We start from the raw sequence: 19,064 nt of genomic DNA on the forward strand, positions 1-19,064 counted from the left end.
AACAACTACTTTTGGACTTAAAGGGAGACATAAATGAACATACAAAAATTCTGGGAGATCTGAATACCCCACTAACACCAATAGATAGATCAACGCAGCAAAAGCTCAACAGAGAAGCCACAGAACTCACACAAACAATAGAACAACTGGACCTAGTAGACATCTATAGAATATTTCATCCGAAGGCCACAGACTACACCTGCTTCTCAGCAGTACATGGCACCTTCTCCAGGATAGACCACATAATAGGACACAAAGCAAGTTTAACTAACTACAAAAATATCAGAATCATACCATGTACCTTCTCAGACCATCACAGAATAAAACTGGAAATCAACAACTCAAAATGTCCCAGGAAACATGTAAACTCTTGGAGGCTGAACAATGTGCTATTAAACAAACAATGGGTTGTCAGGAGCCAAGCACTATAGCCACACTGAAGCCATTTTGAATATAGACCTATGGGACAGTGGAAAACCCCCAGTTGGCTAGATGCTTGGGAAAGAAGTTATGAAACTAATCACACGCTTAGCTTCAATTGTTCCTAGCAACTGTTTCAGAATGTGATTGATGCTGTACTTACCAACATCTTGTTACTGATTACCTATGCTATTGTCGATATGTTGGTTACTATTGTTGATATGGTGGCTGCTCAAGAACAATCGGTTATGAGACCATGGCTTGCGTCCCAGTTTCTCTTTCCCTGAGCCTTAGTTACTGAAGAATATAAAAACCCTCAGTTGAAATCAATAAACAGACAGCTTGACCAGACCTACTGTCTTGCTGTCCATTCTTTGTGTCTCTTGTCCCTTCATTCTCTCCTAGGTGGCTGCGACCCCGTTGACTGTCCTGCTGGACAGGACAATGGGTCAGAAAAGAAATTAAAGATGAGATCAAAAAATTTATGGAAACCAATGAAAACTCAGATACAAAGGTCCAAAACTTATGGGACACTGCCAAAGCAGTGTTACGTAGTAAGTTTATTGCAATTAGTGCACATGTCAAGGCCCAAGAAAGGCAACAAATGCAGGAATTAAGCACACACCTCCAGGAACTGGAAAAGCAGCAGCAGAAGGACCCCACAAACAAGAGGAAACAAGAAACTATCAAAACAAGACAAGAACTAAATCAGAAAGAAATTAAAAAAACCATCCAGAAAATGAATGAATCATAAAGCTGGTTTTTTGAGAAGATAAAGAAAATAGATACCCCACTGGCACGACTGACAAAGAAAAAACAAGACAAAGCAAGAATTAGCAGCATTAAAGATGAAAAAAGCAACATAACAACAGACACTACAACCATTAAGGAAATAATTAGAAATTATTACAAAGAACTATACGCCAACAAATCAGATAACCACTGGGAAATGGAAAGATTCCTAGACTCCCACCACTTACCAAAACTCACCCCAGAAGCAACAGAAGACCTGAATAAATCCATTACCGAATCAGAGATAGAATCAGTGATTAAAGAGCTCCCAACAAAGAAAAGCCCAGGCTCAGATGGCTTTACCGCAGAATTCTACAAAACATTCTGAACAGAGCTAACCCCAATCCTCTACAAGCTCTTCAAAACAATAGAAAAGGAAACAACACTTCCAAACTCATTCTATGAAGCCAATATCACCTTAATTCCCAAACCGAATAGAGAATTAACAGAGAAGGAAAAGTACAGACCGATCTCCCTGATGAACACTGACGTTAAGATTCTCAACAAAATTCTAGCCAATAGAAAACAAAAAAACATCAGACAGATCATCCATCCAGACCAAGTAGGTTTCATCCAGGGAATGCAGAGATGGTTCAACATAAGGAAATCCATAAATGTGATACACCACATCCAAAAACTGAAGAACAAAAACCATATAATAGTATCAATAGATGCAGAAAAAGCCTTCGACAAAATCCAACACCACTTCATGTTAAAAACCCTAACCAGAGTAGGGATAGAAGGAACAATCCACAACATGATCAAAGCAATATATGAAAAACCCAATGCCAGCATCATACTGAGTGGAGAAAAACTGGATCCCTTCCCACTCAGATCTGGAACAAGACAAGAGTGCCCACTATCACCACTGTTATTCAACATAGTCCTAGAAGTACTTGCAGAGGCCATAAGACAAGACAAAGAAATCAATGGAATACAAATTGGAAATGAAGAAATCAAGTTTTCATTATTCGCAGACGACATGATTCTTTACATAAAAGAACCAAAAAACTCAATACAAAGACTCCTAGAACTCATACGAGAATTTGGCAGAGTGGCAGGATACAAAATTAATGAACAAAAATCAACAGCCATAGTGTATGCAAACAGCCCCAAGATGGAAGAAGATCTAACCAACAAGTTACCATTGAAAATAACAGAGAAAAGCATGAAGTATCTAGGAAAAAATTTAACCAGAAGCATAGAAGACCTTTATGAAGAAAATTACAAAAGACTTAAAAAACAATTATAACAAGACCTCAAACGATGGAACAACATCCCATGCTCCTGGATAGGCAAAATCAATATCATCAAAATGTCTATACTACCAAAAGCAGTAAATACATTCAATGCAATCCCAATCAAATTACCTACAACATTCTTCATTGAACTGGAAAAAATGATACACAGGTTCATCTGGAAACACAAAAAACCACGAATAGCCAGAACCACTCTGAAGAACAGGAACTTATCAGGGGGAATCACAGTACCAGATCTATGGACATACTGTAGGGCAGTGGTCATCAAAACAGCGTGGTACTGGCACAAAGATAGAGAGGAAGATCAGTGGAACAGAATAGAAACAACAGATGGAAACCCACACAGATACAGTCAATTAATCTTTGACAAAAAGACAGACAACAATCCAAGCAAATGGGAATCTCTGTTCAATAAATGCTGTTGGGAAAACTGGTTGATAGCCTGCAGAAACAAAAAGATAGACCCACATCTTTCACCATACACTAAGATCAAATCTAAATGGATAAAAGACCTAAACCTACATCCAGAAACCTTCAAACTTTTGGAAGAAAATGTTGGAAACACCCTGCAAGATTTAGGTTTAGGCCCTGACTTCCTAAAAAGGACTCCAAAAGCACTAGCAATCAAGTCCAAAATAAACAAATGGGACTTCATCAAACTAAGAAGCTTCTGTGCAGCAAGGGAAACAATCAACAAAGTAAAAAGGCAACCTACAGAATGGGAGATCTTCGCACACTACATAGGAGATAGAGGGCTGATCTCCAGAATATACAAAGATCTCCAGAGAAACCAAAACACCAGAACAAACAAACTACTCAATAAATGGGCACGGGAAATGGGCAGACATTTCACAAAAGAACAAAGCCATATGGCAAACAAACATATGAAAAAATGCTCAAGTTCGTTGGCAATAAGGGAAATCCAAATGAAGAAAACAATGATGTACCACCTAACTCCACGAAGGATGGCACACATACATAATACCACCAAACTTGCTGGTGAGGATGTGGGGAAAAGGGAACCCTACTCCACTGCTGGTGGGACTGCAGACTTGTACAGCCTCTATGGAAATCAGTTTGGCGAATACTCAAACAACTCAAAATCAGCATACCATATGATCCAGCAATAGCACTCCTAGGAATATATCCAAAAGATCTGCTACACAAGAAACCAACATGAATGCCTATTTTCATAGCTGCATAATCTATAATTCCAAAAACCTGGAAGCAACCAAAATGCCCATCAACAGAAGACTGGATAAGAAAGCTATGGTTCATCTACTCTATGGAATACTACTCAGCTATTAAAAAAAATGAAATGCAGTTCTTTGTGGACAAATGGGCCTGACTGGAATCCATTATGCTAAGAGAAATGAGCCAATCCCAAAAGATTAAATATCACATGTTTGCCTTAATCTGAGATGAAAAGATGTCAATCTGGAAGATAGTACCTGTATATTGTAACAGTATTGCAATCCCTAACAGTCTGTATCCAATGCAACAAGATAATACGATGTAATCTATAAACCAACAATTAATATCAGACTGCTTATGATCTGCATTGAAAAACTGTAAAACTTAATATACCTTTAATACCCTATTATACTCCGTAATGGAGAGGGAATGCAGGGAAACCTTTCAAAACCAAAAAAGAGTGAGGAAAAAGTACAATATAGCCTATCAAGATCAAATCTCGTAATTCGTAGACAACAGACTCAAATCAGCACTAGACAATTGTAAAACTACTATACTAAGGCATGAGGGGCCAATCGGGAGCGATCCTGACAGCCTCTTAACAGGAGGTCATGTGCGTGGAGCGGGGGGGTACTCCAGAGTGGAGCAGATGGAAAGGAGGAGGCTTGGATCCCAACCCTGAAGACTCCCAGATCTTCACCACGGACTATTAATACGAGCAACAAGGACTATCACCCAACTGCCAAGGAGGCCACGGGGAATTGGAGTGCCCTTGGAGGCCGCGAACTCTGAGGTCACCCACCCTCAGCCGGAGCTTCTGTAGGGCATGGAAGAAGTCCAAACACTACCGTGCAGAAACCAACGTCATCGGAACGACAACTAGAAGCCCTGAGCGGTCCGCAGAAACAGAAGAACAATAAGCGTCCTTCAGGACCAGGGAGGAGAGCTTCCTCTGGTTCTTGCCTGGTTCCAGCTCTGGACCCCCACCCTCCCTTGCAATGACCATCGGGATCGCTCCAGAAACCCCTCATAACAAACAAACAAACATACAAACAAACTAAAAAAAAAGCCTAGAATAAATAGACAAACAACGAAATGTAAAGCTTAGAATCTGACAGGAAAAGCTAGCGTAGATTTACTCATACCTCACTACTAGGTAGGACACAACACCATGGTGTTGAGGACTTCTCTGCACACCCCTCCAAAAACAAAATGTTCTGCACCTTGATTGTAGACAAATGTCTTGTTAGAGTTATAAGCCAGTCTAGATTATCCCCAAATCCGCCAAGTTCAGCAAAATTATACTTCAACACTATAAACTGCTAAATATCAAAATGAAAACAGAAACGAGACAGCAGAATAGTACCCTATAGCCATTTTAAGGTGTATAGCAGCCGGTTCTGTATATAAACTAAAATTGAAATGTCAATGAGCTAATCAGAGGATGTGGTTAAGAACTTGCAGTTTTTCTTAACATACTGGTTACTCAAAACCATGTCAATTCCATAATGTTGTAAATTGTTGTTGATGTTATGTTAGGGCTCTTAATTGATTGGGATGATACTCTGCCAGCTCTACCTTCAGACCAGAAATGGTCTCCCCAAGAAACTGTTGAATTTATCTGTAAAATAAGATGCCTGACTCTATGCTTGGTATAAGTTTGCAAAGAAAGAATCATGATTGAATTTGAACTTTAATACTGCAACAAGGTGGAAGAATCCACCATGGGGGAAGGGCATGGGGAGGGGCTGGGGGATTCCCAGAGGCTATGAAACTGTCACATAATGCAAAATAACTAATAAAATTAAAAAAGAAAAAAAGAAAGAACAAATATCAATTTGTCTCCAACTATCAAAACAGTTGAATGGGAGAATCCCTTCCAAACACATCCTTATGAGAACCAGAGAAAGACACAACAACAAAAAGAGAATTACAGACCAACATGCTTGACCTTGATGCAAAAATCCTCAGTGAACTACTAATGCAATAACACACAAACACACTGACCAGATGGGATTTTGCCCAGTGATTCAAGGATGGGTTAACATAAAGAAAGCAATATACATGATATATCACATCAACAACTAACCTTTAGAATGAAAGCATTTGGTAAAACAATATTCTTTTCTGATTAAAAACAAACGAATGAACTTTTGAGAGTTGAGTATAGAAAAGGCTTAATTTTGTTGCAGTATTTTGGCCACATTACAGTGAGGAAGGAGCAAAAACCCATAGGGAACCAAGGCCCCTCTCCCAGAACCAGGCAAGTGTCCTACCACCTGAGCTAGTTCCCCCACTTGCTTCTAAATGTCAGTGCACCACAAGCAGAAATATTGAGACTGTTTGAGAAACCAAAGGACTCTACTGTAGGAACATCTACATTAAAATAGCTAGGGTACCAGTGAGGACTACTCAGCGTCTGGGATAGGGAAGGAGACCTTCAAAAGAGAGTAGATTTTTTTTTTTTTTTTTTGCTTTGTTTTTTTGTCTGAGGTAAGGGCCGCTTCGGCCTAGGTTGGCCCAGAATTTAGTTTAGCTGTGATCCTGGGGTAGCTGCTGGCTACCGCACTTCAGGGTCCTAGCGCCCTTCCAGTACCGTAGCGCTTCGTTATGGGGGAATGTGTGTTACTTAGCCGTCTCTGTCTTTGCCTGGGTCCCGCCAAGGTTATTAATATCGCCACCAGTGCTAGAGGTTTCAGCGCTCCTGCAGTCTCCAGCCGCCACTAGAGGGGCCTTGTGCAATGATCCCCCAAAATTGCCTGTATATTTTCCGGTCAAAACTCCCGCCGGCCTTTCCCCTGCTGGGTTCCCAACTCACCATTTTCAAGCTGCCGCGCCGCTGAGCCAGCCGCTGAGCGCTGCCTTGGTTTTTTTGTTGTTGTTATTTTTGGTTGATTCTCCAAATTGCGTGGGTCTTGTTGATTCCGCAGTGTCCTGTGGGATTCGCACACCTGTGTATACTATTTTTAACTAGACTTGCTCCTTCTTCTGGCACTTTTTAGGCCTCTTTCTCTGCCTTCCCCTTTACATCAACCCTCCATACAAACTAAAAAAAAAAAAAAAAAACCTAAAATAAATAGACAAACAACAGAAAGTAGAGCTTGAAATCTGACAGGAAAGAGCTGGCATGGATTGGCTCATGCCTTGCTGGGTGGGACACAAAGATTAGTCACTCCTCACCATGGTGTTGAGGATTTTCCTGCACCCCCCCCCCAAAAAAAAATGTTCTGCACATTAAATGTTGACAAATATCTTGTTAGAGTTACAAGCCAGTCTAGATTATCCCAAAATCTGCCAAGATCAACAAAATTATACTTCAACACAACAAATGGCTAAATACTAAAATGAAATAGACACGAGACAGCTGAATGGTACCTTATAGCCATTTTAAGGTATATAGCAGCCGGTCTGGTCCTGTATATAAACTAAAATGGAGATGTCAATGAGTTAATCATAGGTTGTGGTTAGGACTTGTTTTTTGTTTTTGTTTTCGTTTTTTTTAACATACTGGTTACTCAAAACCATGTCAATTCGATAATATTGCAAATTGCGGTTGATGTTATATTGGGACTCTTAATTGACTGGGATGATATTCTACCAGCTCTAACTTCGGACCAGAAATGGTCTTCCCAAGAAACTGTTCAACCCTTCTGGACAATAAGTAGCTGGACTCCATGCTTAATATATGTTTGCAAGGAAAGAATCTTGATTGAATTTGAACTGTAATGCTGCACCAAGGTGGAGGAATCCACCGGGGGGGGGGAGGGGAGGGGGTGGGGTGTGGGGATTCCCAGAGCCTATGAAACTGTCACATAATGCAAAATATTACTAAAAATATAAAAAAAAGAGAGTAGAGATGCTGGAAAAGAGTCGGGTTTCCGCAATTTGACTGTTCAGGCTAGTGTGTGAAAAGACTCTGGAGTTAAGACACTGGTGAGCAGCCACTGGAAGGGCAAGGCTACAACCTGGTGTTGAAAGGAGTGTTGCTGTCATTTCTAGAAAACAGGCAAGAAAAAGTCCCTGAGTGCCTCCGAGGTCAAGCACTACACTACAGAAACAACAATGGTGGTTTTCTGTTTGTTTGTACATAGATGTTTGAGATTTTTTTTAAATATTAAGCTAACAAACAGATATCCTAGATCGTTGCTGTACATATAGTACTGGCCTGACAGAATTCTGACCTCCATGCCTTCTGGAGGGGAAATGACCATTATTGAATTATTGTTCCCTCATTTTTTCTGGCTCTTTTCCAGTTCTTTCTTTCTTCCTCTCTCCCACCAGCCTTCCTTCTGCCTTCCTTCTTTCTTCCTCCTCTTCCTTCCTTCCTTTCTTCCCTTTTTTATGTAGCATCTTGCTTGTGTTTTACCACATGTATGTTTCTTTGAATTTCTCCTGCTTGATATTCATTTAATTTTTAAAAAAAGATTTATAGGTATATAGAAAGAAGGAGAGAGAAACACTTCCCTTCACTGGTTCACTCCCAAAATGACCACAATATCCGGAACCAAGCCAATCTAAAGCCAGGAGCCAGAGGAGCTGGATGGGAAGTGGAGTAGCCGGGATATGAACCGGCATGTGCAAGGCAAGGACTTTAGCCATGAGGCCACCATGACGAGCCCTTCATTTTTTTTTCTTCTTCTCATATTTAGGATGATGCCTTTGCCGAACCTGGAAGTTTTTAGCCCCTAATCCTTCGAATAAACTCATTCCCTTTCTCTCCTTGTCTGGTATTAAGGATGTGTCACGAACACCCAGCCCGGTCACTCAAACAACGCCACCAGTCGAGAGAATGTATGCTTGCAATCAGAGCTTTATTCAGCCAGCACACACCAAGCAGGATGGGGGAAGCCACCAAGAGCACTTCTTAGCTTATCTGTCCTGGAAGCCTGCTGGGCGTTGGCTCTGGTCTGGTGGGAGCCTGTTGGCTTCGGGTGGAAGCCAAAGGGGGTTTGGCTCTGAGCTAGTGGGAGCCTGTGGGCTGCAGGTGACTCGGACCAAGGCATGGGTTTATATACAATTCAGGGGGTCAAGCCATTAGTTGTTTACAATGTTTTTGGTTGGTTATTATTTGTTTACAAAATATTTCCATTGGTTACTTTCACTTTCACAAACATGTTTACTTATTTTTAATTGGTTATAACTTATCTATTGGTAACACTCTTTGCTTTTTCTTAAGTCTGCAAAACATGTTTTTTTACATATTTGTCAAAACATATTTTTCTTCTTTTATAGTTTTTAACAGAACTTGTTTTTTTAACCTGTTTACTTGCATTAGAGCGTCTTGACAGGTGTGATATCAGAGGTGACTCCATTTCACCAGTAGTCTAGGAAGATGGAGTCACTTCTGTTCAAGAGTTCCAACATACATACTATATCCCTTATTAAGTCACAGCATAGTTTACATAAAAGGTCTATTATTGTAGCTATTTCTAGATCATCAATCTCGGATAAAAGTGTAGTAATATTAAGAATACAAGTAAGATTATTGATAATATTACTACCCATATTTCCCATGGATTCATTTTTATCTATACCCATTCAGGTATGTATTGATGGAGCAGTGTAGATGGAGATGGGAGTAAGTAAACACTTATAATCAGACTGTTCCTATCAGGATGTAAATTTTGTGTGGGCTGCATTCAGCTCATTTGAGTGTCTGACACTGTTTCTTCCTTTTCCCCCTGCCTTGATGCTATTGGTTTTTGTTTGTTTGTTTGTTTCCTTATCAATACACCAAGTGTGGGACTCCTTGTCAACTCGATTTGCAAACCTTCGAACATTTTTCTGGAATATGTGCTTATCACTTGACACAGCTCTCAAAGTGTGCTCTGTTGTGGCACATGTTCACAGACAGAGGTCTGCCCAAGGTGTTCACAGGAGAGGCCAGACTGTGCGTTTGTTCCTCTGATCGTCAGAATGCTCCACTTTGCTCAGACGAGTTTGAAAGCTGGGACTATTATGCTGCTGTGGGGCTTAGATCTGTGCTAGGTTTTGCTTTTGTTTTAAAGATGTGTAAGTTTTATTGGAAAGGCAGATTTCCAGAGGATGAGATACAGAAAAGAAGACCTTGATCCACTGGCTATTTTCTGCTGCTTCCTCAAGCCACAGCAGGGAGCTGAAGGAGACTGGAGCAGCCAGGAAAGAAATCAGTGCCTGTATTGGATCTCCTCGCATGCAAGGTGAGGATTGAGCCTTGAGGCCATCCAGCTGGAACCTGTGTGCTATGTTTTAAACCACAGTACAGAAGGAGACAGACACACTACAGTAGAATTATTCCCTTTCTGTAATCATTTCTCTGAATTCCTCTAAATTAAGTGGAAGGAGTAATTCAGTAATTCTAAATGTGCATTTTACAATGGATGCTTGAAGAATTTTTCTGGATGTTTCTTCTCCGTTTCATAACATTTCTCCTCGGTTTCATATTAAGGAGTGTGGAGAATGCGGACATGGATCCCACCACCTCGCCCATGCTAAGCCAGCACTCAACCACCTGAGTTAATTTCCCACCACAAAGAACTAGCCAATGTCCCTTGTCACTAGGAGGCAGGCCAGCCGCGCCCGCACCTCACTGCCTACTGCCAGAAGCACCCAAGACCTCAGGGAAAGCCCAGCCTCTTCTGGAGCTGCTGCGATTTCCCAGGCGGAAGATTTACCTCTAAACAGCCAAGGCAAAACCAGGACTGCTCACCCTCCGCCAGGAGGAGAGACAAAGGGTGCGGGGAAATCTGTGGGGCCGCCAGAACGGGACCACTTCCACTAGCGTACTTGTTAAGGTGCTGGGCAACGGCTGGGCTGCGATTTCTCCCTGGGGTTCTGTGAGGAGGGTGGGATGGTGAGGCGAAAAGCAAGAGAAAAAAAAATAATAAAGAAATCCAACTGTTTCCACCTGGTTTCAAACTGGGAACCTCTTGTGTATTAGGTGAGCATGATAGCCACTACACCATGGAAACTTGACAGGAACATGTTTTCTCTTCCTTGATGGGTACGTTTTCAAGATTTTCTTACTACTGAGCACATGGTTTCCGGTTTAGTTCTCTGCAGGATTTCAAAATCTTTTCTTTAGCACTTTGGTTCATCAGTAAACGTCTTTGACTTTGTCCTGCTCCAAATACCTGTGATTTGGGAAGTATGTAGAATGATATTTTCTGACAACTTGGGAAAATTTTAGTGCTATCCCTTCAAATCATTTCCACCAACCTCCCCCCTCCACCCCCTCTCCAATCTTTGTGGCAGATTATTTCTGACTCAATATTCATGCTTTAAACAGAGAAACATCCATATGTTGAAGTTGCTAATAGCTCATGCGTGTTTCCAGGCACTCTGAATGACAGAGGCTGAGATGTCATGTTCTTAGCCAGTGATTTGTTGCCCAGGGATTTTCTCTATGACTTGTATCTCTGAGCACCAGGTGGATTATCCAACTGTACTTTCCAGACATCCTCACTTTGGAAATTGTTTAAATGTGGTCTAGGTAGCTATTTAGAATAAATTTCAAATATCTCCATGGAACTTAATTTTAAAAATCATCTTTGGGCACTTACTATGAATGTTTTAGTGTAGGAGCAACCAACTCAAAGGTTCCTGTGTGTAGTAACAACAGTCATTTAGGGTTTTATTTGATAAGAAAATTCCTAGAAATTCACACTGCCATGTCTCGCATTCCATCAGAAAGGCCTGCAGTGTCTGTGAAAGCAGGCGCACTAGTTCTGGAGGGACATTGGGGGTAGGGGTGGGCCCTGCTTCCCAACTTTCACTCGGTTTAGAGAAACCCAAAGCTGCAGAGACCCAAAAGGCAGGTTGGTGTGCTTTCCCTTCTGGGGTACTTCCACTTCCCACTCTGGGTTCTAGGCAGCAGTGAGCAGGATGGAAGCTTTTCCAAGCTATAATTGAGTTAATCAATACTATGATCTTTCTTTCTGGTCACCATGGTTTCTAGTAAGAAACACACTGCCTCTAGAACTATGGTTTCTATTTCATTTTCCTTTAGCTGCTTTCAGGATTTTTGTCTTAGGTTTCAGTAGTTTGATTGATGTTTTTAGATATGGATTGTGTTGGGTTTATCCAGCTTGAGCTTTGCTGGATTCCATTAATCTGGTTTATGTGGGACTTATTTTGTCAAATATTTATTTTTTATTCGTTAGTTCTTCACAGTTCTCCCCTTCCATGGATCATTTCTCCTCTTCTTCTTTTTTTTTTTAAGATTTATTCATTTTATTACAGCCAGATACAGAGAAGGAGAGACAGAGAGGAAGATCTTCCGTCCGATGATTCACTCCCCAAGTGAGCCGCAACGGCCGGTGCACGCCGATCTGAAGCCAGGAACCTGGAACCTCTTCCAGGTCTCCCACGTGGGTGCAGGGTCCCAATGCATTGGGCTGTCCTAGACTGCTTTCCCAGGCCACAAGCAGGGAGCTGGATGGGAAGTGGAGCTGCCGGGATTAGAACTGGCGCCCATATGGGATCCCGGGGCTTTCAAGGCGAGGACTTTAGCCGCTAGGCCATGCCGCTGGGCCCCGTTTCTCCTCTTCTATGGGTGCAGAGATGTAACTACCAGATTTCCTAATTTTCAGATTATTTCCTGGTGATCTGCTGATTTTTAAAAACAAGCTCTGTCTGTTCAGATTGGTGGGTACTCTCCTCTAGTTTTACATTTACTGCCTGCTTCTCACACATCCACATTCTGCTAGTAAACAAAACAATTCCCTCCATTAGTTCTGGTTAACACAGGGTCCCAAGGCTTTAAGTCATTCTCTACTGCTTTCCCAGGCCACAAGCAGGGAGTTTAATGGAAAGTGGAGCAATTAGGACATTAGCCAGTGCCCTAATGGGATTCTGGTGCTTAAAGGTGAAGAATTAGCCAGTTAAGCCATTGCACCAGCCTGAATGGTAGGTAGTTAAAAGTAGCAGAAAGGAAGGAAAAAGCAGTGAAGACATTGGGAGAACGTGCATGATTCGTCACCCAAGTATGACATCAAATTTGTGAGTTGATGAACCACCACTCAGAAACCAAGGGGCAGAATATGTAATATGCTTTCCTAGTGTATGTCCCCACTGAATATTAGTTATTTTAGTCTACAGATAACACGTTAGCTGTTTCTTGACTTTCTCCTCCTCTTGGTGTTTCAAACTTCTAAACTCTCACAAACCCAGCAGCAGTGAGGAGAGGCTCTGGCCATGACTATTCTCTCACTGCTGCTCTAGAGAGGGTCGCGGCTCTAACCCAGGCAGTGAGCTGAGTCAGACACCTGCACCCATGGCTCATTTGTATTGTTGCATGATGTTGATACTGTTACACAGTTTTAAGTGAATATGTATTCATTTTTTGTTACATTTCTTGTTTAGTTTCCTTATCATTCTTAAGTGCTACTATGTTGGCACTACTTGAGAAAAACATTTGTCAATGCTTTCTTCTAGGGAGAAGTTAATCAACCTTTGCTGTGTTCTATCTCTTTTTTAAAGATTTGTTTCTTTTTATTGGAAAGGTAAATTTATAGAGAGAAGGAGATAGGGAAAGATCTTCCATCAGCCTGTTTACTCCCCAGATAGCCACAATGGCTGGAGCCGACCTGATCAAAAGCCAGGAGCTTCTTCCAGGTCTCTCATGATAGGACATGATCCCAAGATTGGGCCTTGCTCCATTGCTTTCCCAGACCATACTCAGGGATCTGGATGGAAAGTGGAAAGCTGGGACATGAACTGTCACTCATATGGGATGCTGGCACTTGCAGGCAGCACCAGTTGAGGCACAGCCCCACACTGAGTGTGTTCTGTGTTACTCCTATGCCTTACTTCAGCACACCATGCTTGATAATTTGTATCACCACGAACTAGTGTAGAGTTTTCTCTGTGCCAACACACCGCAGCTGGATGAAAGCTTCAGTTTCGTGGGAGATTTTTATCTTCCCTCTAAAAAGAATCTAAGTCTGAGACATAAAGTAGTTAAAGAAAATCTATATATTTGATAGGTTGGACATGTGTCTCAGATTGAAGAGGGCACCCATCCTGTGTATACCTGACAGACCAGGTAGGTAACTCAGTGGAGATTTAAAAGTATGGTCTGTATTGAGACTGGCGTTTTTCTGGATATGCCAATTGGATCTCCATTTCTGCTTTTCCCCCACCTTTTCTCTTCTGGTGTATTTCTGGGTGGAGGGGGCTTTCTGGGTGTGGAGTTCCTAGAATTCCTCCCTGCTGTTGGATTTAGTGCAGGCGAGATTTCCCCTAAACTGCCCTTGCAAGAGGACGGGGACGCACCCAACCCACTGACACTGCTGGTCTGGTTCTAAGGCATGTGCTTACATTTCTTTCCTAATTCAATGGCAGAAAATTTCCCAGTTTCTTCTGCTGTCTCACATACAGGTTAATACCTACCCTGCTAGTTATTAAAAACATTTTCTCCAGTTCTGTGAATAGTTTTGTTTTTATTTTCAGTGTCCTTGGATGCACGAAAATGTTTTAATTTTTGATTAAGTCAATTTTATTCCATCCTTTTCCTTGTTAATAGAGCTTTTGACTCATATCCAAGAAGGTGTTGTCAAATTTAATTAATTGTTTCTTTAAAGAATTTTTAAGAGTTTGCACTGCCTAACGTATGTCCTTGAACTATTTTGGGTTTATTTTTGTACCTCGTTCAACGTCATTCTTTTGCTTGTGGACATCTAGTCTTCTAAATACCATTTGCTGAAAACTATCCACTCCCTTTCCCATTGAAAGACCCTTGTACCTCATCTATATCATTTGATTACATGTATGAAGACTCATTTGCAGATATTCAATTTTCTATTCCATTGCTTTATATGTCTATTGTCAGTTCAATAACACAATTTAGTTAATGTATCGTTGTAGGTTTTGGTATCTGGAATGTGAGACCTTCAACTTTGTTCTCTTGCAAAATTCTTTCAGCTAATCTGAGTCCCTTTAGATTCTGTAAGAAATTTGTATTTGGACATTGCTATTTGTGCCAAAAATATCATTGGGCCTATCATGGGATTTGCATAAAATCTATGCATTTCTTTTGCCAGTATTGATAGCTAAACAATATCAGCTCTTCCAGTCCACCAATATGGGGTGTCCTACCATATATTGTTTTGTTTTTGTTCGGTAGTTGTTTGTAGTTTGCAGTATACAAATTATTTTGCTTTTATTTTTAGAGGGTATTCCTAAGGTTTTGCTTTTGTTTTGATGTTAAGAATTGCTTGTTTGAAAGGCAGCATGAAAAACAGGAAGGAAAAGAGAGATCTTCCACTCAACGGTTCAATCCCCAAATGTCTGCAATGCCTGGAGTGGGCCAGACAGAAGCCAGAAGCAAGGAGCTTCATCTGGGTCTCTCATGTGGACACAGGGGCCTAGCACTTGGATTTTCTGCTGCTTTCCCAGGTGCATTAAGAGGGAGCTGGGTTGGAAGTGCAACAGCTGGCTGCAGCTTCTGCCCTGTGATTGGCCATACGGGATACCATTGTCACAGGCTTAATCTGGTAAGCCATAATGCCAGACTCATCCCTACATAGTTTGCTCATATTGATGGTTTTTGAAATAAAATTATTTTTCTTAAGTTCCTTTTCAGATCGTTCTGTTTGTGAGTAGAAAAGTAGCCAGTTTCTAGTGCTGACTGTTGTAGAGTGAAACATTGCAGAATTTTTAGCTCCAATTAATGTGCAATCATCATGGTTTCTACATGTAAGACATACTTTTGCTTTTTCTGATCCAGATTGTTCCTTCTTCTGTAATTACTCCAGCAAAACCATCCAGTCTCATGCTGAACAGAAGCGCTTTTTGTAGGTCATCTTGCTTTCTCTAAATTTACAGGAGAGCTTCAATCTTACCATGGTATATGATGTAAGTCTAATATTGGCATCTTTGGCTTTTACCATTTAGAGATAGTTTCCTCTTAATAACTGTTTTATTTCATGTTTTTGTCTTGACAGAGTGTTAATATTTTTCAGTTGCTTTTTCTGCATCATTTGACATGGCTATGTGGTTTTAACTTGGCTCACTGTTACATTCATAGCCTACTATTTCATTGCACCAGCACCAGTTATAATATACTTTTCATGGTGGAAATAAACTCTCTAATTCATACACAAATCTAACATGCAATGGTGAACAAATGACTCAAAATGTCAAAAAATATATATATTTTTCTTTCACTTAAACTAATTAAAAAATTTCTGTTGATTATTAAAACTCAGAAACAATCTATGAAATAAATGAACACCTAATACAAGTGTTAATGCCTTCACAATCTCTATCCTTGACCAATTGATCATGCATTTTCATTGCAATAGTTCTAAACAAATGCTATGCAGACATTTAAACTGTGCATCATTGGAATGTAAACTAAAGAATTTAAAATTTCAGAAGCTCATGCTGTTATAAATACAAGGCAGAATAAATAAATATAGACAGCACAAGTGTTAACCAAGACTTGTGTAGGTACTCCATCTTCCAAGAGCTATATCTGAAATCATACACTCCATCTTGTGAAGGAAAGCACCACTTGGGGGCTTACTTCCCAAGCACAGAGCAAGGTGGTTGTTTCCCTGAGTGCTGAGAAAACTGCAACTCAGCTGAATGAACGCTGGGCTGGGACAGGGTCTGAGGGTTGTGGCCAGCTTAGAGGAGTAGGCAGAGGGCAGACTCCGGAGGAGGAGATGGAGGGGGGCAAGAGGCGGGAGGGGTGTGTTCTGGGCTGGGGCACCCCACAACTGACAGTGTCTTCTCAAATGACTGGTATAGCTTCTGCCCTGTGATTGGCCACTACCAAGCTAATGCACAGTGAAACCAACCTCACAAAGACAGAACTACGGAAACAAGGTGTCCAGGAATCCAAGCCCGGGAGTCCAGAATGCCACCGCCCACCTAGCACTCTTCAGGTTTTCCCGTCATTCTCTTCCGGAGCCTGATGGTCCTGCAGCGCTCCCTGAGACAGACCTGGGGGAGCGTCCGTCTGGGCACCCAGGTCCAGAGGAGCCAAACCTACTCCCTGAGCTGCCCTTCCAGCCTCTTCTGTGTCGCCTCCTTCAGACTGAGCATCCTGTAGGGTGCCTGTGCATGCCCTGTTGGAAGGGAAGGTATATACAATACCCTCAGGGGACCAGGTGGCCTAGTGGTTGAAGCGATGGACTGCAAACTCATTGTGCTCTGCATGCATAAGTTTGATTCCATCCCGTTTGTCAGTTTCCTCATTTTAAATTGTAGTTTGTGAATGGCTTCCCTTGGAGGCTGCAGAGCAGGTTGAGCTGAGCGTTCCTTCTGGCCTCCCTCCTCCTGAACCGGCTGCTTTCCCAGGAGCTACTTCCCTCCTCTCTCCCTTTCTCCTTTCAGTAACCCAGACTGTTCTCACACTTACGGCATTACATTGGAAAATGTCAGAGATCTTCCCTATAGTCCTCCCCGTTTTGCTCCAACTAACACATTGTTCCTTCGATACTGGCCATACTCCTTCGTTGGGTTGTTTTCAACACTTTCATATGTAATATCTACATAGAATCGTGCAGAAAGGTTCTTAGTTGAAGAGATGAGAAGTGCACAAAGACACTGGAAAGGAAGATGGATGGTTAGGGCAGTCCAAGCTGCATCCTTTGTTTATCTGCATAACTACCTTGCAAAATACATCATGGCTTTTTCAGCCAAACATGTTTGAAATGAAATTGATTTTTTAAACATTTTTAAAATATTTTTTACATAGCTAAGCTGAATACACACTCATATGAGCCTCTGATTAGAGTGTAAAGGGTCAGGTGTGAAGGAAAGTGGGTGAGATAAATGTTTTAGAAACCTCACACTCAGGATCCCAACCATTTGCCCTTTGCTCCTTGCTAACTGCAGTGTTTTCTGCTTTTGTGCCTTTTGCTTTGCTTGCTTGACTGTGGGGCTGTGTGAGCTCCAGACCTGACAATATATGTGACATTTGACAGGTCACATGGACAGAGCATTGCTCAGGAAGGAGGACCCTAGTGTGCTTTCTAGATAAAAGTTACTCATTAACCCACAGCCTGCCAGGTTGTACTATTTGAAAGTTGTTCACTTCAAACCCACCAATAGCAGCCTGCCAACTTGCTCTTTTTAAACGTTCATAGTAAAATCGACCAATTGTGACTGCGGAATTGTCCTGAAGTTTATGAAACCCTGTACTGCCCAACCTCACTGCTGCTGCCACCCCCCAGTCCTGCTGGTCTGGATGATGACTGGGATACCAGACAAGCCTGAATAAACTGCCCTGATGTATTTGCATCGACTTCAGACTCCTGATGATTTTTGAGGATCTCAAAAGCTGGGTACAACATTTTAATTTATATTTCTCCTGTGTTTGCAGAGGAAGAGGAGGGGACTGCTCCTTGCTGTCAAACTACATCAGCACCCAGAGATGGGAACAACCATTTGATGACTCAAAGACTCTGGTATGGGGAAGAGTGTTCCAAGGGTGTTACTCGAGTGATTTTAATAGCTATGAGAAGTTGTTGGTTCATTCATACAGGGTTCAGAAAATCTTTCCAAGGTTTGTTGGTTGACAAAGTCCACCTTACTGCATCCACAGACTCAGAAACAAGTTTGCAAAGGAGAGTGTTCCAACTTATTCTTTCCATCCTGTGATGGAAACAACAACCAAGGATTCCCTGTCCTGATGCATGCATTCCAAAGCTGGACCACATATTCAGATATTTTTCCCTGTGACCACCATTTGAACCAGCGATCCCCCAAGAAATCTCCTCTGGGTTGACCTCAGAATTGACTCTTAATATAAGCCAGGCAGTGCAGCATCAGGCTTTATCTGTCGCATGCACCAGCCAATGCACAGAGGATGCAACTGCTAGGTCAGTTCTGCTGCATGAGAACCAATGGGTGCTGTGGTCCAGCCCAGCCAGCCTCCACAGTTTCAGTACTCACACATACCAATGGGGTGCTGTGTGCTAGTTGGGGGCAACCCAATAACTCACACCAGGCCTGGTTTTTGAACATACCAGCCTCTGCTACAGCTTAGTCTGGCCCAACCTGCATCCCATCCAGTTCTTGTAAATTCCCACATGCACTGCAGTGCAACTCAGCTTGCTCTGCCCCAAGCACTGGCTCTCATGTATGCTCATAGATGCAGCTGCCTTGTCCAGCCTGGCTCATCCACAGCCGTGGTTCTCATGTGTGTGTGACAAGGCCCGGCAGAATGTCTCTGGTCACCTCATTGCTGCCTCACCCCATTGTATGGACACTCAATCACCTCTCTTATGTTTCACAGAATTCTCCTGAGGGTGTTGTTATTTTTCTGCTAATGTGAAATGATTCCTGTAACTGGTATAATACCTCAAACTGATCAATCATGTTATGATAAAAACATCTTTAGTGATGTAAGGCAATGACACACAGCTTAAAGCATACAATACTACAATTGATCTCACAATGTCTCCA

The sequence above is a fragment of the Ochotona princeps genome, chromosome 1 (genome assembly GCF_030435755.1).
Source record: "Ochotona princeps isolate mOchPri1 chromosome 1, mOchPri1.hap1, whole genome shotgun sequence".
In the NCBI taxonomy this organism is placed as follows: domain Eukaryota; kingdom Metazoa; phylum Chordata; class Mammalia; order Lagomorpha; family Ochotonidae; genus Ochotona; species Ochotona princeps.